Source organism: Macrotis lagotis, chromosome X (assembly GCF_037893015.1).
Source record: "Macrotis lagotis isolate mMagLag1 chromosome X, bilby.v1.9.chrom.fasta, whole genome shotgun sequence".
NCBI lineage: Eukaryota > Metazoa > Chordata > Mammalia > Peramelemorphia > Peramelidae > Macrotis > Macrotis lagotis.
Window position 1 is genome coordinate 547,018,705 of NC_133666.1, and position 21,619 is coordinate 547,040,323.

Below are 21,619 nucleotides of genomic sequence, written 5' to 3' on the forward strand. Positions count from 1 at the left end.
TTGACCTATAGAAGATGCTTAATAAGTGCTTATTTCCTTCCTTCTGATTATAGTAGAGAAATATGTACTGATCATGTATCTTACATTAACACTGAGCCCACTATCCCAGGATCCAAGCTATGGAGAGGAGGTTAATGAACTTTAGTAAAGTACCTTACCCCTCCCTGGCAAGGTAAATCCTTGTCCACAAGCACAAGACAAATTCCTTACAACAAACAGTGGATCTCTGTCCTGGCCTGAAAGAAGTCTTTGAGCTACTACCCTGCATCTACAAGTCCTTAATTACCTTATTTCTGCTCTCTGAGTTACTACCTCCATCAATGTATACCCTAATTACCTCTTCTTCTTGCCCCTTTAAATATTCTTCAGTTGAGTTGCTTGTCTTCCTTTGGAGGACAGCCTATTCTGGGGGAGTATGATCCCCCAAATTAACCCCATGCCCCTATGTCCTTCTCCTTTTGTGTATCTCCTGCTTGTTCATCTTCTTTTGGAGGGCAACCTACTCTGGAGGAGCATTATCCACAAAAATAGCCCCTATATCCCTCCTTACTCTTCCTTTGGGAGGCCAGCTATCCTTGCATGGTGGCTGCTATGGCTGTTGTTGTTGCTACTAATCTTTCTTCCCTTCAGTTTCTGGTAACCACAGCTAAACCTAAATAAACTAAATTCTTCTGGATCAGAGTTGATCTTTTAAATGAATTCTTTCATGTTTGCTCAAACCCTTTGTAAGGAATGTAGGGCTCCCTTAGAAAGTAAGAGGAGATTGTAGGTTTAAATATATATATATATATATATATATATATATATATATATGTATGTATGTATGTATGTATAATATATGGTCTTTGGAGTCTAAGAGCAGGTACCTGAGTGTAAGACAAAAGAAATGACCCTGAGCAATCATTGAGCTGCATAAGGTCCTCTCACCTGACTGTAAGGCTCCTTACCCAGGGGGAGGTCAAAAACTAGTTTCAACTAGTCAGGGGCTGACCTGTGTCCTTGCCCTTTTTGCCTGCTCAATGAAGTCTATACTTATTACTGTATTCTTTCCTGTGCTTATTGGTATATTGACCAGGGTGGGGAAACATATAGGGATGAATATACCTATTAGATTGTAACCCTGATCAAGGATTGGCATGAAGGAGAGGAACTATCCTTTAAAACTGTACAATGCTGTAATTCATACCCTTCTCTCACTAGGAGAAATGGTCCTTTGTCAAGAAGTTAATAAAAGCCACTTTAATCACTCTGGACTAAGTATTTATAATTCCGAGTCATTGATAATACCCCTGAAACCTTTAACTGGTCACCTATTTCCACAATATGATGAAGTTAAAATTTTTTTTAAAACTGTTTTGGGTGTGATCTAGTTTCAGGTTTGACTGTAGGATGAATTCACAAAATAACTGGATCTGATCCAGAAGTATTTAGGGGCAAAAAAAGGTTTATTTAGATGTGGCTAGCAGAAGCTAAAGGATAAAGAGAATGGGGATTTGGCAGCAGTAGTAGCAGGAGCAGGAGCTTATATCAAAGGATAAATAGTAAGGAAGGCTATAGGGGCATGAGAGTTTATTTGGGGGATCATACTTCCCAAGAGCAGACTGGCTTCCCAAAGGAATACCACACTTCAGCAGAGGAGAGGGTGACTGGGAAAGTGCTAGCTCTGAGAACAGAGGAGAGATATGTGACTTGTAGCTCAAAAAGATGAGTTAATTGAAGGACATGAAGATGAGGGGCAGTAGCTCAAAGACTTAATCTTTTCAGCCTAGGGCAAAGATCCTGTGTTTTATTGATTCCACGTGTCTTGTGCCGGAGGATAGGGATTTACTAAATCTTTGCCAGAGAGAGGCAAGATACTTTGCTAAAAAGTTCATTGACTTCAGCTAGATAGCTTGGACTATGAGAGAGGGGTCAGAGGTTAACTATTTGACATGGTCAGTGCAAAGGGAACAGATTAGTGGTAGAACATATTTTTTTGTTCAGTATTTCATCAACTACATTCCTTCTTTTCTTTCCTTCCTCCAAGTGTCTCTATATTACCTTTCTGGTCTGACAAAGTTTTAATTCTTTGGCGATTCTAGTTTTCCAGAATTTAGATAAGAAAAAGAAAAAATATATATATATCTTGCTTTTCATTAAATTCTAATTGAAATTTATCATTTTTTCAATTATAAATTAAAAAAGACACATTATTCTGAGGATGGCTCCATAAACCTCACTAGACTTTCCAAGTGTTAATGTAAATTTTAAAAAAATGGTTAAGAACTCTGCTCTAGAGATCAAAGAAAAGGAAAAGGACCTATATGCCTATGCTATATTTATAGCAACTATTTTTTTGTAGCAGCAAAGAATTGGAAACTAAGGGTGAAGTAGGGGAAATATTGGACAGAAAAGTGTTTTATAATTTATCTATTCCCTCTGCAAAGACCATGGACTTTATATTAACACTGAACCTCTCCCTCCCCAATCCCTTTGTCCAAGATATGAAATGAGGTCAATGAACTTCTAGTAAAGTGTCTTGCCATTCCAGGGTTAGGTCTCAGAAAATCCTTGCCCCCCCAAGCACAAAACAAATTTCTATCATCAAAACAATGGGATCCCTACCCTAGTCTGAAAGTATTAAAGCTTTGACCTATCACCCTTTATCTACATAACCCTAATGACCTCATTTCTGCTCTTTGAGTTACTGTCTCCTTCAAAAAAATGCCTAAATTACCTCATCATCTTGACCCTTTAAAAGCTCATTTAGTCTTCAGTTAAACTGCTCATCTTCCTTTGGAGGAAGCCTACTCTGTGGGAATGTGATCACCAAAATAACTTCTCATGCCTAATAACTTTTTTTTTTTGCTACTTATCCCCGTGTTTACTTGTCTTCTTTGGAGGGCAACCCTCTCTGGGGGAGCATGATCCCCCAAAATAACCTCATATCCCTATTATCTTCCTTACTTCTTATTCCCTAATTGCTTGTCTTTGGGAGGCCAGCCCACAGTGATCTCACAAAATCTCTACCATCCCTATTAGCCTTCCTTACTACTTAATCTCTGATGGCTTGTCTTCCTTGGGGTAAACTTTTACTTTTCCTTACTACTCAACCTCTCATTGCATTTTAGGTTACTTAAGGATCAGTGGTTTTCTGCTTTTAGTCTTTCTTTTCCCTTGGTTTCTGCTAATCATAGCAATAGCAAAATAAACCTTTTTGTACCTAAAATTTCTTTTGGGTCAGAGTTGATCTTTTAAGTGAATTTTTTCATGTTTGCTCAAACTCTTGAAATCTTTAGCTGGATACATTTTTCCAGCAATAAGGGGATGTGCTTCAATTGGGGAATGTCTGAACAAATAATAGTATATAAATGTGATGAAATACTATTGTGTTTTAAAAAATGATGAAGATTTACAAGAATTGGGGCAGCTAGGTGGCATAGTGGATAAAGCATGGGCCTTGGAGTCAGGAGTATCTGGGTTCAAATCCGGTCTCAGACACTTAATAATTACCTAGCTGTGTGGCCTTGGGCAAGCCACTTAACCCCATTTGCCTTGCAAAAAAAAAAAAAGATTTACAAGAATTACTACAAAGTGAAGTGATCAGAACCAGGAGAGCAATCTATGCAGCACTATTGTAAAGATAATTTACTGGAAAACTTAGTAACACTGATCAATACATTGATCCATTACAACCCCAAAGAACTTATGATAAAACATTGCTATCCAACTCTAGATAGAAAACTGATGAACTCAGAGTGCAAATTGAAACATCTTTTCTTTTCCTTCTTTATTTCTGGTTTTTTTTTTGGTGGAGGGGACATGATTAATGTGGAAATATGTTTTGTAAGACTTCATATGTATAATGAGTTATGGTGGTTATTGCCTTCTTAGTGGATGGGGGAGGGGTTGGAGGGAAATAATTTGAAATTAAAAATCAAAATCACTAAAAAAAAATTTTAGAAGATAAAATATCCCATTGGGTGTTGTAGTGGATAGAGTACAGGCCCTGGAGTTAGGAAAACCTGAATTCAAATCCAACCTCAGACAGTTGTGGACCCTGGGCAAGTCACTTATCTCTGTTTGCTTCAGTTTCTTCATCTGTAAAATGGGCTGGAGAAGGAAATGGAAAACTATTCTAGTATCTTTGTCAAGAAAATTCCAGGGGCGGCTAGGTGGCACAGTGAATAGAGTACGGGCCTTGGAATCAGGAAGACCTGGGTTCAAATCCGACCTCAGACACTTAATAATTACCTAGCTGTGTGGCCTTGGGCAAGCCACCAAACCCCATTGCCTTGAAAAAATCTAAAAAGAAAAAAGAAAATAAAAAAAAAGAAAATTCCAAATGGGGTCACAAAGAATGGAACATAATTGGAAAAATGACTGAACAAACTATATACCTTATATTAACCCTGAACCTCTCCCTCCCCAAGTAGATGAAATATTGAACAAAGAAATATGTTCAGCAACTAATCCCCTTTGCACTGAGTTGGAAGAGACCTCAGAGATTCTTAATTTTATAGATAAGGAAACTTGAGACCCAGGAAAATGAAGTGACTTGCCCAAGGTTAACCGGAGAGTAAGTTATCAGATCTGGGGTTTGATTTTAGAACTTCTGTCTCCCAAACCAACACTCTTTCCTTTGTAGCATAGTGCAGTCAATTACATCAGAGACTCTCCTTTGCAAAGAATTGACAAACTTCAGCTCTGGGATGGAGACCAAACACATCACAGATAAATCACATTTTCTCCACTTCTACTCCCAGCTGCCTTAACAACCAGTGGAACTGCAGGACACACCCATTTCATTTCAAAAAAGGCTTTCTTGAGTGAATTCCTCTTTTAGGACTAATCTAAATCAATCTTTCCTAAGTAAATTCTTTTGGCCAGTTTCTCCTGGCATGGCAATAAATAATTGCCCTCTTTTAAGGTTAAATGTTATCTCAATCTATTTTGAATAATGGATTACTTCTTAAGCATCTTCCCCTTTTCTTTTGCTGAATGCTGGGAAAATCCCATGGGAATCTCCTTCATGTAGTGGGAGGTGGGACTTGCTCTTCTTTTCTTCTTTGTGCTCCATTCTCTCTACTAAATTGGCAAGAGATAATAAAATTATGGGGGCCTCAACTATCCAAGAATTTGATAGAAATATAAGTCCACCAAAATAGAGCAGCTGATAAATTCTGGGACTTTCTTTGACTACAATCTTATCTCTTAGAAAGTAAAAGACAAAAGAAAGTCTCCTGTTGTTTTTGATCATATTCTCAACAGCGAGGAATAATTGGTTGGTGAAGGGGAAGTGATTTGTAAAAACAATTGCATCATCCTAGAATCCATCATAGCCAATGAGATGCTTGAAAAGAGATCTGGTCAGATTTGTGCCCTTGGCTTCAGCAAAGTCAATTTTTAAAGTCTGGAGAAAAGGTCACCATAATCTGTTAACTTGAGTCATTGAGAGGAAAGACATTGAAAGAGAGATGTAGACTCTCAAAAATGAAATTACAGTGAGGTATTATGACTGTATTTCTATGATTCTTTGACTTGTAATCATGACCATGGTTAGATCATGATCAAAGTGTTTCTTGGTCTCATTTCCTCTGTGTCCACCTGCTAGCAATTAGATTTATCCCAATATGATAGTCTTCTTCAGAAGGTAGTAGACAAGTGGTTTCTCTTCATCTGAAATCTTTAAACAAATGTCTAAGTGATCACTTTTTGATTTGTTATAAGTCAGATTCAAATTCATATTTGAATGAGACTAGATGACCTGTTCTGAAATTCTATAATTCTGTGATTCAAACCCAACCATAAGATCTATCCTAGTCTTAAAAATCTACCAAACAATCAAATACAATTGTTCCATTTTAATTTGTTTTTGTTTTAGCAATACACAACGTTTTAGGTGTCTCTCTGAAGCAATCCTAAATTTGGATCCAAGAAGATCTGGGTTCAAGTTTTGCTTCTGATATGTACTATGTGTCCTTGAACAAGTTACTTAAACTCCTGGCTCCCCCAGGTAACTCTAAGACTTGAAGTCCCAAATAATCTGCAGATCTCTATCACTGGAGGAAGTTCCCTTGCGGGGAATTCTCTATTACGATGAAATCACTGGCCTTTCCCCCACCCCATACCTTTTCCAGACCAAAAAGTCCTATGTAAGTGGTAGTATTTAAAAAACTGGAAAGAAAAAAAGGAGAAATTTATTGGGTTATAAAGTGCTTTACTGTTGAGGGAAATAAATGAATTCCTGTATGGCTGACTGAGAGCCAATCATTCTGTGTCTCTCATTGGTGTGCTTTAACACTCCAGTCGAGGAGCCTTGTGCCTGAGTGTTTGAATGTCTGCCAATTCCACTAACAAAGAATTCATTTGTAATGTAGCTCAAGGCACTTCACTTTAGCTGAAGAAAACATGTCCAATTTTACCTTTTTCAATGACTTAAATGACCCTATGTGCAGATATTTAAGGGAATTCAGATTGCTAGGGAAGATGTGGCACCCAAAGTCCATTTATGTTGCACCTTCTAAAGGGAGGCAGAATCTCCCCCTCCCCCAAGACCATAGATGTAGAGCCTACTTAATTGAAAATTTCATATGTTACAGTAAGTTGGCCATATACTGGTATATCACACAATATCTCAAAGTCTCATATATGAACAAGGTCCAGGAAATAAACTTGTCTAGGAAACCTTATAGACGTATTCTTGCTGAGAACAAAGACCTTTATGCATGATTTCACCTTGAAAGATGTCTTAGAAAACAAATAATGGCTAGATAGTAAGATGCCATTTGTAAGTAAGTAGCTAAAACCCAAGGGCCTTTCGCAACCAAAGGCCTCAAAAACAATTAGAAAGATGAAGCACATCATTATCACAGTGAGCGGGAAAGGACACAGAATCCTCTTGTTTCCTTTTGAGGACTCTCAAGGTCAAGGCTATCCACATTCAGCCTTACATGATTTGTACAGTACTCAGCACTATAATAATTATGCACATTAAAAACCCTATAAAATAAAGCAAATTGAATTACTCAGTAGCAGATGATAAAATGTAAAAAAGTCCAAGTGGTCCAAGGAGAAAGCAGCATAAGATTCTGCCCATGGGGGCGGCTAGGTGGCATAGTGGATAAAGCACCAGTCCTGGAGTCAGAAGTACCTGGGTTCAAATCCGGTCTCAGATACTTAATAATTACCTAGCTGTGTGGCTTTGGGCAAGCCACATTTGCCTTGCAAAAACCTAAAAATAAAAAAAAATAAAAAAGATTCTGCCCATGGAACCAGAATCCAGACTAAGTTCATAGTAATGTACATATAGAACTGGAAGGGATATTGGAACTGATTGATTCCAATTACTGTATTTTACAGATGGGAAACTGAGGTTGGGAAACAGTTCAGGAATTTGTCTAAGTTCATTCAGGTTATTAGTGACAGAGCTGGGAATCAAAACCAGGTCTTTACCTCTAAATATAGTATTTTTTCTGGTTCTGCTGCATCTTAACTGTGCGTCTAGAGTAAAGTGACTTAGCTCTTCTGAATCTCTGCCTCCTTTTCTGTAAGAGTAGGGATTAATAAAATCTACATTACTGAAAGCATTATAAAGATATAAATGATCATTTTTGTTGATTACATAATTACTAATGAGGAATGTGATCACTATGAAATAAATATTATGTTCATCTTCAATGAGGAAGTGTTTGCACCTTCTAATCAGTGTGGCTAGAAGGCCAATGGATACTGGGCCTGGAGTCAGGAAGACTTTATTTTCCTGAATTCAGACACTTATGAGCTATATGAACCTGGGCAAATCACTTCATTCTGTTTGCCTCAGTTTCCTTATCTATAAAAGATCTGGAGAAGGAAATGGCAAACCTCTCAGTATCCTTGTCAAGAAAACCCTGAATAGAATCATGAACAGTCAAACAGGACTGAACCCCATTTACCACCTAATCAACCTTCTCTTGAATTCTATGCCTCCACCTTACCTCAACTGCTCAAAGGTGAAAATGCTCAATTAATATGTCAAGTCACATGCTAGATGCCAAGCACTATTTGTCTCAGTTTCCTCAACTGTAAAATGGGGATAATAGCACTTATCTTGTTGCTTAGCACAGTGTTAGAATACAGTATTAGTCATTATTATTCTAGTTACTATAGTGCTAGTAATAATAATAATGTTAATACTTATTTTATAACATGTAACATATAATATGAAATATAATTGTTAACTACTATTATAACTAGCTATTTTGCTAATAATAATATTAATACTTATATTTTATAATATGTAACACTTCATATAAATGTAATTATGTTACCTTCTACACATAGCTAGCTATTTTGCTAATGATAACAATATTAATACTTTTTAGTTTTCATAATGTATAACACATTATATAATATGTAATTATAGGTTTTCTACTATTCTACTAAGCTATGGTGCTAGAAATAATATTATCAATAATTATATTTTATGTTATATAACATATAATTGGGCAGCTAAGTGGCAGAGTAGATAGAGTACCAGATTTGGAGTCAGGAAGACTTCTCTTCCTGAGTCAAATCTGATCTCAGACAGCTGTGTGACACTGGCCAAATCACCTGATCCTGTTTGCCTCAGTTTCCTCATCTGTAAAATGAACTGGAGAAGAAAATGGCAGACTAACCTAGTATCTTTGCCAAGAAAAGCCTAAATCAGGTCACAAAGTGTCAGACATTACTGAAAATGTCAACAATATATAATTAAATAACAATAAAAATAATATGCAATAATGATTAATATGATGATTATAACAAGACTATTCATGTTAGTTATTAATATTATTATTCTAATTCCAGGTTCAATGCCCTTTCCATAGTAACATAGAAATCTGCTTCTTGGCTGACTACAGTCTTGTTAAAGCAAGCCAACCTGGATAGCTCCCTAGGGGATTAAACTCTAAAATGAAAGACCCTATCAATGACAAACAATAACCAAATGGACCTAAATGACTTCTGAACCTACCAGAGACCACATTCAGGCAGCTGGATGAGGACAGAGTGCCACAGGAGTTTGTCTAGGGCATTGCGCCTTTATGAAATTTTATGTATTGCTTGCAAGCCATCCAGCCTTCTCCAGTGAATCGATTCTGGAAGCCATGCTCAGTTAGCAATTGTGTAGCTTTGTGAGCTGAATAGAGCACAGGCTGTTCTGCAGTTCTCTTGGCTCGGCTGTGTAGCTGTCAGTTTAACTGTACATAAATCACAAGCTTGGTAAGAAAAGTTGTCAGTCAGCCCTTGGATGGATGTTTGCGCTCCAGGCCCTCCTACCTCAAGTCTGCAATTACTCCTGCTAATTCTATTCTATCCAAACACTCAGAGGAGTGTCCTTGATCAGTGCAAATACAAGTAAATTTTCATTCACAGGTTCAGTAAGCAAGGACCTGAAATAGCAATATGTGCTTTCAGAAATGGCTCCTGGGTGAACTTTACCTGTGAATGGGATTTCAGGGTCCTGCTGTTTGAACATTTGCATGTTCAAAGTTTATATTTTAACTGATAAAGAATATGTCTCCTAAATTATAGCCTTGCCTTGGGCAGAAAGTATCACCTGAAAGAATAAAGAATGGTATATGGGAAAGGGGGTAGTTAGGTGATGCCATAATGGATAGGGTGCCAGGCCTGGAGACAGGAAGAATCATCTTCCTCAGTTTAAATCTGGCCTCAGATACTTACTGTGTGACCCTGGGCAAGTCACTTCACCCTGTTTGCTTCAGTTTCTTCATCTGTAAAACAAGTTGGAGAAGGGAAAGGCAAGTCAGTCCAGTATCTTTGTCAAGAAAATCCCGAGTGGGATCACAAAGAATCTGGTTTTCATTTTTTTTCTTTTTTCTTTTTTTTTTAGGTTTTTGCAAGGCAAACAGGGTGAAGTGGCTTGCCCAAGGCCACATAGCTAGGTAATTATTAAATGTCTGAGACCGGATTTGAACCCAGGTACTCCTGACTCCAGGGCCGTGCTTTATCCACTGCGCCACCTAGCCGCCCCAATCACAAAGAATCTGACATGAATCTATTATACTTATCTGAGGATTTCAATGTGAATTTCTTTGTGAGAACTAGTATGGCCTTTTCATTGGTTTAGGACTAATAAAAAGAAGATTTCATAGAAACTCAGATGAAAAGAGGCCTTAAGCAAAATTTTGCTTGAATATGTGGAATGTAAAATATGTCTTTTTTTGTTTGTCCACATCAGTTATTTCAACAGAGGGTAGAAACTCCCTTATTTGGCATGGGGCAAGTTATTTAGCTTCTTGGGGTTTCTGTTTTCTTATCTGTAAAAGAAATTACCCAGTAACTTCTAATACTCCTTTTAGTTCTCAGTCTATAATTTTGTGAGGGAGAACAGCCACTTACCTACAACTTAAGAGTCTGAGAGTTCCCGAGACACTGAAAATAACTTGGTCAGGGTCACTTGGCCAATATTTGTCAAAGGCCTGACCTGTACTCAGGTATGACATTGCCTCATGCCTAATATTAGTGTCATCATATGTTAATCTAATTATGGAATCATATACACTAATGCAGGAAGAGATCATAGGGATAATGAATTCTAGTACTTTCATATTCTTATAGGTAAAACAAATAACATCAACATCCGAGGAAAGTGCAATTGTTTATAATTCTTTCAACATTTCGATTGATAACAATATACATTGCAATCCAGTAAAGATTGAGACTTAGAGTTTGATTGAGTCCCTGAGATCAAGGAAATCTCTAACAGCTAAGAAAGGGTTCATAGAGTATAAAGGAAAATATAGAAAGTATTAAAAACACCAGAACTGGACAAATAGACTTCTTTTTACCCCATATTCTGCTTATTTGCTAACTATATAACTGGCAAGTCACTTTGAACTCTCTGGGTCTCAGTTTATGCTTTGAAGAGAAAGGGGGGGTTGAACTTTGAGGTCTTATTCAGATCTATGATAGTGTGTTGCCAAAGGATTGGTTCTTGTCCTTCCTTATTGAAGAAGACTAAAATGATATCCCTATGTTTGAGATAAGTTATCCTCTGTCCAACAGTGAGTGATCAGACCAGTACAAGCTCAGAATGTTCTACCATAGGTTGGGGACAAATAGTCCAAGGGAACACCTGGGTAGGTACTCTAAAATTATATATGTCACATTTCCTCTGAGTTACTTCAATTCTGCCTTGTTCATGGAGCTTAGCATCCTCACTGATGAGGGCTTGCCAGGCTGGGTGGTCCTAGGATAGTGTCTCCCATGCTGCATAATCAATTCCAAAGTTCTTAAGAGAGACCTTCAGGGTGTCCCTGCCAGAGAGAGAATCCAAAGGAACCCCACTCTTTGGAGCATAAGGTAAGGTGCAGTCTGAATTCATCAACCTAGGTCAGTAATTACCAGACTGAAGCAGATGAGAAAAGTACAACTGAGTGTCATATGCAAAAATGCCACACTAGTAGGACCTCAGCAATAATCGAGGGAAATGTAAAAGACAACAACCCCAAATGTCTCACTGCTATAGACAGAAGTAGGTGTTTGTGTGTGTGTGTGTGTGTGTGTGTGTGTGTGTGTGTGTGTGTGTGTGTGTGTATGTGCGTGTGCGTGTGTGTGTGTGTGTGTGTGTGGTTGTGGTTGTGGTTGTGGTTGTTGTGTGCCTGAATTAGTATGGTTTTGGTGAATGGTATGAATAGGGAATGGTAGGAAAAAACGTTAATACATTGTTTTGAATTTAGCCCAGCATAGCTGAGAAACTGGACCACCTCTACCTATTATTGAAGTAGCCTTAACTAAGGACCTAGACTATGTCGACCAGAAAGTAAGTCAGATCTGAAAATGCAGGGGGTTTTCTGACAAATATGCATCTCCAGCAGCACACATGTTTTATTTGAAAACTGACATCATGCTGGTCAATCAGTTATTATTTCCATGTTCCTTTGATTGAATACAGACCCTTGTGGAGGAGTGGGACAATTTTTTTTTCTGATTTCAGGAAATTGAACCTGTTCCCTCTCTTCCACTTTGTGGAAAGTTTCTAATTTTTTCTCTACCTATTCTTGTATCCTAGTTTATACCTTTTTAAAAAAAATTAATTGGTCTTATTTGAAGAATTGCTTTTTAATGTATAAAAATATGTCTCTCCCAGTATTCAAGGTTCAGTGCCAAAACGGAAGTGGCCTGGTCTTAGATTGTTATGCAGTTGGCATTCATTGCTTAATAAATTGCTGGCAAGCTTTAACCTTTGTTTCCTTAGTCATTTCTTCTTTTACCCACCATAGTAGAAAAAAAGAGAATTGACAATATTTTGGCCACAGATTGGATAGTTGGATATGGTTGTTAATAAGAATAGACATGAACATACATATATACATACATACTCACATACACACATATTCATAATTCAGAGGTCAGTGTCAAGAGATGCAGCCTAGTAAAAAAAGAGCATAGGCAGAAAGATAAACAAGTCTTCTGAAAGAATTTCACGTGTAGAGTGAGCCAGTTAGAACAGTGAAGTCATCTTCTAATTCAGGGGCAGGTACACCATACAAGAAATCATTTGGTCTGGTGTCACCATGAAAACCCCAGGTGGAACTTGAAATTCAATAAATCTAGAAACTTTTGGGGGTGAATTGATTACATGTTAGATCAAATACAGGAGGCTAGTTTTTAAGTTGATTATTTTGTATGACTGACAAATGATGTTATAAATATCCAAATGACTCTTGAAAGAAAAAAAGGTTCCTCTATTCTAATGAATGGCTCAGGGACCTGGGACACAGGCAAAAAGTCAGAGGACAAGGTGCAGAAGAACCCAGACCCTAAATTTTTGGGGTAGGACCAAATCATTGAGAGTCTGGTTCTTCAAATGGAATGCTAACTGTTAATTCAACTTCACAAGGATCTAAAGATAAGGCAAAAAGCGTGGAGAGTTGGGAGCAGAAGAGGTATCATTCAGATTGATCTTGATAGAAAACTAATGTCTACTACTACTGCTACTACTACTACTAGTATTATTACTAATACTAATACTAATGCTACTACCACTACTACCACCACTACTACACCACCACCACCACCACCACCACCACTACTACTACTACTACTACTACTACTACTACTACTACTACTACTACTACTACTACCTACTACTACTACTACTACTATCACTACTCCTTGCTTTTCAAAGAGGACCACACCAACCAATGAAATGATTGCAAGCATGAGTTAAGCAATTATTTTTAGTATAGTGAGAGTTATTCTGTGCAAGGCATCCTTCTCACTTCCCTTTATCAAAATTGTTCCACCAATTGGCCTGATTTATAGGAAATAGGATTATTGGAGATAATCTGACTGCTGTGGGAGTCTCTTGTCCTTAAAAATTCCTTCCAAATATGAGAGGCACCATGGCATATCATCAACATGGACAAACACCAGCATGTGACACCTGGTGATACAATACAAATTAATAGGTACATCCTAAAACCTGTCTCTAGATGGGCTAATCACCAGAATGGTCTTTTCCTCTCAAACCATCATTGAATTGTGGGCAACTTATCAATATGATGCAATTGGCAGTAGCTTTAACGCTAGGACCATGTCAGCTGGCCATTCTGTTCCTGACACCCAAGGACACCAAGGGAGTCAGAGGTAGAGCATGGATTTTTATACAAATCCTCTGATTCGCATTCAAGCACTCTCTCCATGGCACAAAAGTAGAGTCCTCTCTTCTCTTTTTTTTTAGTCTTTTGGGATGAGAGCACCAGCCCTGCAGTCAGAAAGTCCTGAGTTCAAATTTGATCTCAGATACTTAAAAGATGGGTGACCTTGAGCAAGTCATGTAATTGCCTCAGTTTCCTTATTTGTAAAATGAGCTGGAATAGGAATGACAAACCACTCTAGTGTCTTTAACAAGAAAACTGGGGTCACAGAGAGTTGGACATTATTGAAACAACATGGTAACAATTAATTTTTTTTTAGATTTTTGCAAGGTAAAATCCAAGTGGCTTGCCCAAGGCCACACAGCTAGGTAATTATTAAGTGAGGCTGAATTTGAACTCAGGTACTCCTGACTCCAGGGTTAGTGCTCTATCCACTTTACCACCTAGTGACCCCAGTAACAATTAATTTTTTAAGTGAACAGATAGATAATGTTGTTGAATGCAGAAGGGAGGCAAGGCCATGTAGGAGAAGTCAGTAACTGTCCAAGGGCCTGTGAGCTAAGATTACCATTGATTAACAGAGTCTGAGGGAAAGAACCCTCTTTTTTTTTGGAAAGAACCCTCTTAGGGAAAGAGGTCCAAGTTTTACAACTGAGGGGAGTAAGTCTAATAAATGGCCATTCAAACTAGAATTCACAAGGTAATTCAATTCAACAAGAATTCATTGAGTAGCAACTGTGTCTTAGTCACAATGGTAGACCTCGGGAATACTGTTGTGGTTTTGTTGTTTTTCAGATTCTTTGAAACCTTATTTAGGTTTTTTGGGTGGGCAAAAAATACTGAATGGTTTGTCATTCCTATTCCAGTTCATTTTACAAATAAGGAAACTGAGACAAACAAGGTTAAGTGATTTGCTCAGGGTCACCCAACTACTAAGTGTCTGAGATTATATTTGAACTCAGGTACTCCTGACTCCAGGGCTGGTACTCTGTTCATAAAGTCTAGTATCCCAATGGACTGAAAAAACTAGACAGGTAACTCTACATTTGTACTATGGAGAGAAACTTGAATGTAAGTCAGAGAACTTGTGTATAAATCCAGACTCTACTTCTGACTCCCTGTGTCCTTGGATGTCAGTAACAGTAGAACAGTATAGTTCTCTGAATGGCAAGCTCATTTTACAGATGTGGAAACTGAGACAAACAGGGCTAAGTGACTTGCCCAAGGAGGGTCACACAGCTAATAAGTGTCTGAAGCCAGATTTGAACTCAGGAAGATGAATCTTTCTGATTCCAAGTCTAGTGCTCCATCAACTGTGTCACTTAGTAAAGCAATCAAACAAGCAAACTAACAAACAAAAACAGGTCTTCTCTTCAAGGAGCTTAGGGTCATTTGGGCCTAATCAAATACAAGACAGTGCAAGTGGTGAAAGAGAAGTTCACAGTGGGGAAGTCAGTAGGTGTCTGGGATGGGTTGACAGAAGGTATTACCAAGTCATTTGATCTGGTTCCATTTTTCTGGCCAAACCCTCTTCTCTGGCAGCAACTTGGAAGCCTTCCATTGCCTCAGAGTATTTATACCAGTGGTGTCAGACTCAAATAGAAAAGAAGCCACCAATCCACACATAAGGATCCCTATGGACTATATATATATATATATATATATATATATATATATATATATATATACATATATATATATTTATAATCATTATTATTGTTGTTATTATTATTATTATATATACTCAGGTCCTCCTGATTCCAGGGTCAGTGCCCTATCTTCACCTAGCTGCACCTTGAGTATTAGATAGAAGAACCTGGTTATATTTATCCAGGAGTAAAGAAGACTAGGTGGAACATTATAACTGTGTTCAGGTATGTTTAAAAGTTGCCAAGTGGAGGAGAGATTAGACTTGTTCTACTGGAGAGGGCAGAACTAGGAGCAGTGGGAGGAAATTGCAAAAGAAGCCAATTTAGGCGTATTATCAGAAAGAACTTAAGTGATTTGAACTATCCATAAGTGGAATGGATTGCCCTCAGTAAGTGGTGGGTTTCCTTTCAATATTATACAATACAACCAGCATTTATTAAGCACTGGAGAAGAAAAAAAGGGGAAAAAAGAAATTTACATGATAACTTTATTATATGTTTTAAAAGTATGACAAGGGGCGGCTAGGTGGCACAGTGGATAAAGCACCGGCCCTGGAGTCAGGAGTACCTGGGTTCAAATCCGATCTCAGGCACTTAATAATTACCTAGTTGTGTGGCCTTGGACAAGCTGCTTAACCCCGTTTGCCTTGCAAAAACCTTAAAAAAAAAGAATGGCAAGTTGTACATAATAGAATTGCAGTTTCATGTACAATCATTTTTTTTAAATTATTCTATGTTGGTTATATGTGGATAACCTATATAAGATCGATTTCTTTCAGAAGAGAGAAAAGGGAAGTGAGGAGGGAGAAAAATGTGAAACTTGAAATCTTGTAAAAATGATTGTTGAAAACTTTTTTCATATAGTTGGCAAAATAAATGAAAGATTAAAATAAATAAATAAAATAACAAAAATGAAAAATAAATTACACTATGTTATGGAAATGTTTGTTTTAGCACTTAAGGTAAAAATAAGAAATAAATCATTTTTAAGAATAAAAATAAAAATAAAAAAGAAAGAGCTCCTGCCCTCAATGATCTTATAAAGGGGATTGGGAAACAACACACACAAAAGGATCAGGAGGGAGGGAAGGAATGTTTAATGGGTTAAAAACTATGGAAATGTCAGATGCAAAGTGGAGTGAGAGTTCATTTTCTGCCCTCTTTTAAGGAATACTTAAGGAAGATTTTGGTACTCTACCCTCTAGCCCTCCAATCAGAGGATAGAGGAGGTTGGGGGAGGTAGTGTCAGTGAAGCCTGAATGAAGAGCATGTCTTACTTGGGACACCCTGTCCCCTGGAATTGAAACCAGGTAGGGCAACAGGTGCAAAATGGAGAAGACCTCCCTTCCTGAGAGTCTTCAGAGGTTGAATGAATGCTTGTTGGCTATGTTAGAGTGTGTTTCCCTTTGTTTGTAGTCACTGAGAGCTCTTCTAGATCTTAAACTCTGAGGGTCATTATGAGTCTTAGGTGTTTTCTTTGGACCTTTAACTCTGCTAGATTACTAGGGAAGACAGCCCCCGACCCAAACAGCAGTGACTCAATGCAATTTGAAGGTCAGGAACATGTGGCTGCAATGATTAGGTGACTGAGGGACAGGTGGACAAAGAATGTTCTAATCCTTCCTTTACCCCTAGCTCTCAGCAGTCTAGTCTAATCATTCATATGCCTTAAATCTGCATGAAGCTCGAGCTGTGATCAGTAAAGTCGACTGGAATCAGATCCTCCTGAGCTGTAGAGACATCCTTCATCATTTACTAGTGACCAGCAAGTGGACCAGGAGATGGCTGCAGGAACTGTTCACAGATTTGAAGTACCTGGAGGTAGTATATTTAGGACTGAATGTATTCAGGTCTAACCACCTCCTCCCAGGCTAATTCATCATAGATAGATGTAAACAACCTTCTAAAAACTGAATTGCTAAAGCAAGGGTATTCCACAATAGGGAAAGCCAGGTGAAGTGCTCAGATAACAAAGACACAGGTGAACTTGTCCCTGCCTTTAAGAGAGCTTATATTCTATTATTATATTTCTAATTCACACATATATGTATATATAAATAAAATGTGCATAAACAAATATTATATATATATATATATGTGTGTGTGTATGTGTATACACACACATACAAATTTTGATTTAGTTTCTAGAAAGAACAAATGTATTAGGTAACTTAACCTTGTCCCTGTCTGAACCAACCAATGGCTGACCACTTCATATTCTAAGGCATAGTCTTGACCATGCCATTTTTCCTGTCAGAAAACAAAAACATTTCCATGGTTCCCTTTTGCCTCTCACTTCTTGGATAAATACAAACCTGTCAACCGGATATTTAAGTCTACAACTGGGCTCCAACCAGTTTTTCCAGTCCTCCCATTTGTCCCCTTCATATTATCTGCCTTCTAGCCAAACTGGAATATGAGCTGACCCCTCATTTGACAGGCCACCATCTCTGTGTCCCAGGCTTGGAATGCTTTCCTTTCCCCACTCTGAGTTTCATAAAGCATGGTTAGATTTTAAAGGGGACTGGACAGCAGGAGATCTCTTCAACTTTAAGAACTTTCCCTTGTTCTTGTCCTTCTAATGTTCCCCCTTGCCCCAGTACTTCCCTCTGTAGTCCATTGCTATCTTAAGTGACTTATCCAAGGTGACACTTATCCAAGGACACGGTAAGTGTCAAGTTGCTGAATTTGGACTCAGTTCCTCCTGATTCCAGATTCAGTGCCTTATCTACCCTAGCATCCAGGGCCATCTCTAGTTATCTAATTCATAAATGCCAACTGGACCCAGATGGCTCTGGAGGAGAAAGTGAGGCTGGTGCCTTAGCATAGTACCCCCTCCCTCAAATCCAGTTCGCTTGCAAGTCATGACATCAACTTCCTGATGTCATGGTCTTTGAGAATGAAGGACAGACATCATCCTCATCATCAGTTACCTAGCTAGTTTCTTTGCTGGAATTCAAATCTAGCCCTTGTGCCTCCAAGCACTCTTCTGCTGTACTACTTCTCCAAGTATGTGGGATATCATATCCACACTTGTGGATATGATGCAGCATGCACAGACACATGTCCATGTGTGCACAAAGGCTTTTGAAGTGCTTTTTTGGCACATGAGTAACAGATGGTTGGTGCTATAGTTCAGGAGGGGAGAGGAATAAAGTGTACTTGAGTGGTGGGAGGTTTTCTAATGGAGGTGAGAATGGAAGAAAATCTAAGTTTCATGTGGGTATGAAGAAAATGGGGGTTCATTTTAGGAAAAGTCCTGGCTTCTCTCTGCCATCTTGGTTCCACCCTGAAGGGGTTAATTTTAGGCATGGTTAACACTTTATGCAAAATCACAGGGATGAGAAAATAGAAGGTGTGTTGAGGAGATAATAAAAAGGACCAGTTTGCCTGGAAAGAAGGGTTGGTTTTGGAAAATCCTAGAGGAAGAAAGAGGATTTGTAGAAGGGAAAGTAAATTGAATATTGGCTGGGGAAGACTTTGGAATGACAAGTTAAGCAAGCAGAGCAATTTTATCATGTAGACCTTTGAAAGTGACATGATAAAGTAGTGTTTTAGGAAGATAAATCTAATGTCAAGGTGAAGATGGATTGAACAGGGAAAGGATGAAGATAGAGAGAGAAGTTAAGGAACTGTAGTAATAAAATAGGAGGATACCTATTACTTAGACCCAAAATTAGAATGGTAACTATGGGAATACAAAAGAAGAGATGGGTTCAAAGACATCTTGAAAGATGAATCAAGAAGACTTTAAGTTGTGGGGGAAAGGAGAGGAAAATGAATGGAGAGGGACATAAATGGATGCAGATATGGGTTTTTGTATAGATCATTCCTCTCAATAGTAATAATAAAATAATATTTATATAGATAGCATTGAAAGATTTATCTCATTTGATCCCCATAATATCTTTTGGTAGACAGATGCTATTATCCCCATTTTAGAGAAGAAGAAACTTCTTATAATTCCTTCTGATTGAACAAACCACCACCTTGAATAAACATTTAAAACCAGTTACTGTGTCAGAGTATTCCTAAGAGGTTTTTTAAAGGTTTTTCTAGTTTGGTCCATTTTTTCTGCAATGTATTCCATCTGTATTTGAACAGCCTTGGTTGTTTTCCAAGGCTTCTTTTCTTTATCTCTTATGATGTTTTTATCTCCTACTAGGGACTCCAAACATTTATCTTAGTACTTCTGGGACATTCATCCACAGTGTTATTTAGGACAGAGTTAGAGTATTTTAGCGAATATAGACTTTCTCCATGAAAAATGTTCTTTGAATTTTAGAATCATAATTAAAAACATGATCAGGGCTTTCAGTATTCATGATTCTGATCTTATAATGTAGTATCTGAGACAAATATATAAAGGAGCTATATTTTTAATGAAATTTTATAAAATTGGGTAGACAGATTAATGAGTAGGAAAATTATTATTATTATTATTATTATTATTATTATTAATTTATGAGGTTAATGGATGGTACTAGCATCTGTCTGAGTGGGGGAGGGTTATCTATAGCAGCTAGGTTTTTTGGCAATGAATTCCACAATGAGAAAGCAATGATTGATTTCTTTTTTTTTTAAATAAGAGTTTTGATCAAATTGCACAAATACTATTAACATTCCTAGCACATGAAGAGTTCTGGCCTCAGTACTTTCCTGATGAGTAATTGGGGGAAATGAGTTTTCCTCTGTGGCTGAAGGCCTCTGCCTTTCTCTTATGACTCATCTCAGGGCTAAATTCTGAAAGCCTGGCATCCGGGAGCACTCTAAAGAACCACACCTTCATTTCTAGTGAACTCTATGCCACCATGAAAAAGGGGACCTTCCAGGATGAATTTCAAAAGACCATGCTATTATTAATATATTTACTTTCAGCATTCCTTCTTCCCCTCTTTTTTTCCCTATTTCTTTCACTGGGTTATTTCATTTCCTCCTTTGCTGAAGCTATACCCCATGATTAGAAAGCCTCCTTTCTTATCTCCTTACCCTAGCTCCACTTCCTACACAAGACCTTTGTTGACTTCCTCAGTGGTTAGTGATCTCCTGTATATATTTTGTTACTTCTTCTGTGTATATATTGCTTTTCATACTAGAATGAAAGCACTTAGAGGGGTTGTTTTGTTTCTTTCTTTGTGTTCCTTGCCTTAGCCTATAGAAGGTAGGCAGGTACATTCCTGATGGATTGATCGAACAAATAGCATTATCATTATGGTTTTATAGATTTAGAGCTAGACAGGACCTTGCAGACCAACTATCCAATACTCTCATTTTACAAATGGGGCAGAAGTGAAGCCAACCAGGTCTTCCTGATTCCAAGTTCAGCAGCACTACTTGAGAATTGAATTGCTAGTCATTTAATCCCTCTGGTTCTCAGTTTCCTCTTCTGGAAAAATGGGGAGTTAGACTAGATGATCTCTTTCTTCTCTAAAAGGCTATCAATTTTATTTGACACTAATGTAAAAAGCTCTCAGCTGAGCTTCCATTTTTCCTTGCATAGTCATTGAGATATTATGCAACTCTTATCAACTGCTTGCAGTTTAGTGTTTAAAGATGTTCACCCAGGGCAGTGATGGTTTTGCAAAAATAAACAATGATGTCAAAATCCAAGGACACCATATCTAAAAAGCAACAACAACAATACCACAACCTGCTTTTACAAATGGGTTCCAAGGTGAAATCAATTGAATATAAGTTTATACATATATGTCTTTTAAAACATGTGCAACTATACGCACTTATATTTACATGAAAATATGCATGAATAAATGTTTAAACATGTGCATGTCTTGAGTAGACAAATGCATTGTATTCATATACACATGTGTTTAAATATGTATAGATATTTATTTCAAGGAACAGATTACTCACACACATGTATTAAGTATGTGTGTATTATGTGATCATATATGGTATGTTTAAATATGTATGTGCATGTGTGTGCATTTGCATAAACATATCTTACATACCTATATGTATACATGTATATATGTGTAATATATAAATATATGTGCACCCCTTCCTTGACCTCATTGTCCTTCAAGCTATAATTTTATCTCTTCTTGCTTTCACAGCTAGTCAAAATTGTCTATGCTTATTGGCATCTCAAATTCAATCCAAAATAGAAATCAATATCTTCTCGCCCAAATTCACCCTTTTCTAATTTTACCTTTTCATGCCAATATCACCACCATCCTTCTAGTCATTCAAGTGCACAACTGTGGTGTTGTTTTTCACTTCTCTCTCTCACGTCCTATGTTCATTCTGAATCAAAGTTTACCATGAAGAGTCATAAAGGGCTATTTTTGTCCATTTTGCTGATACCTCTACAATAGCGCAGTT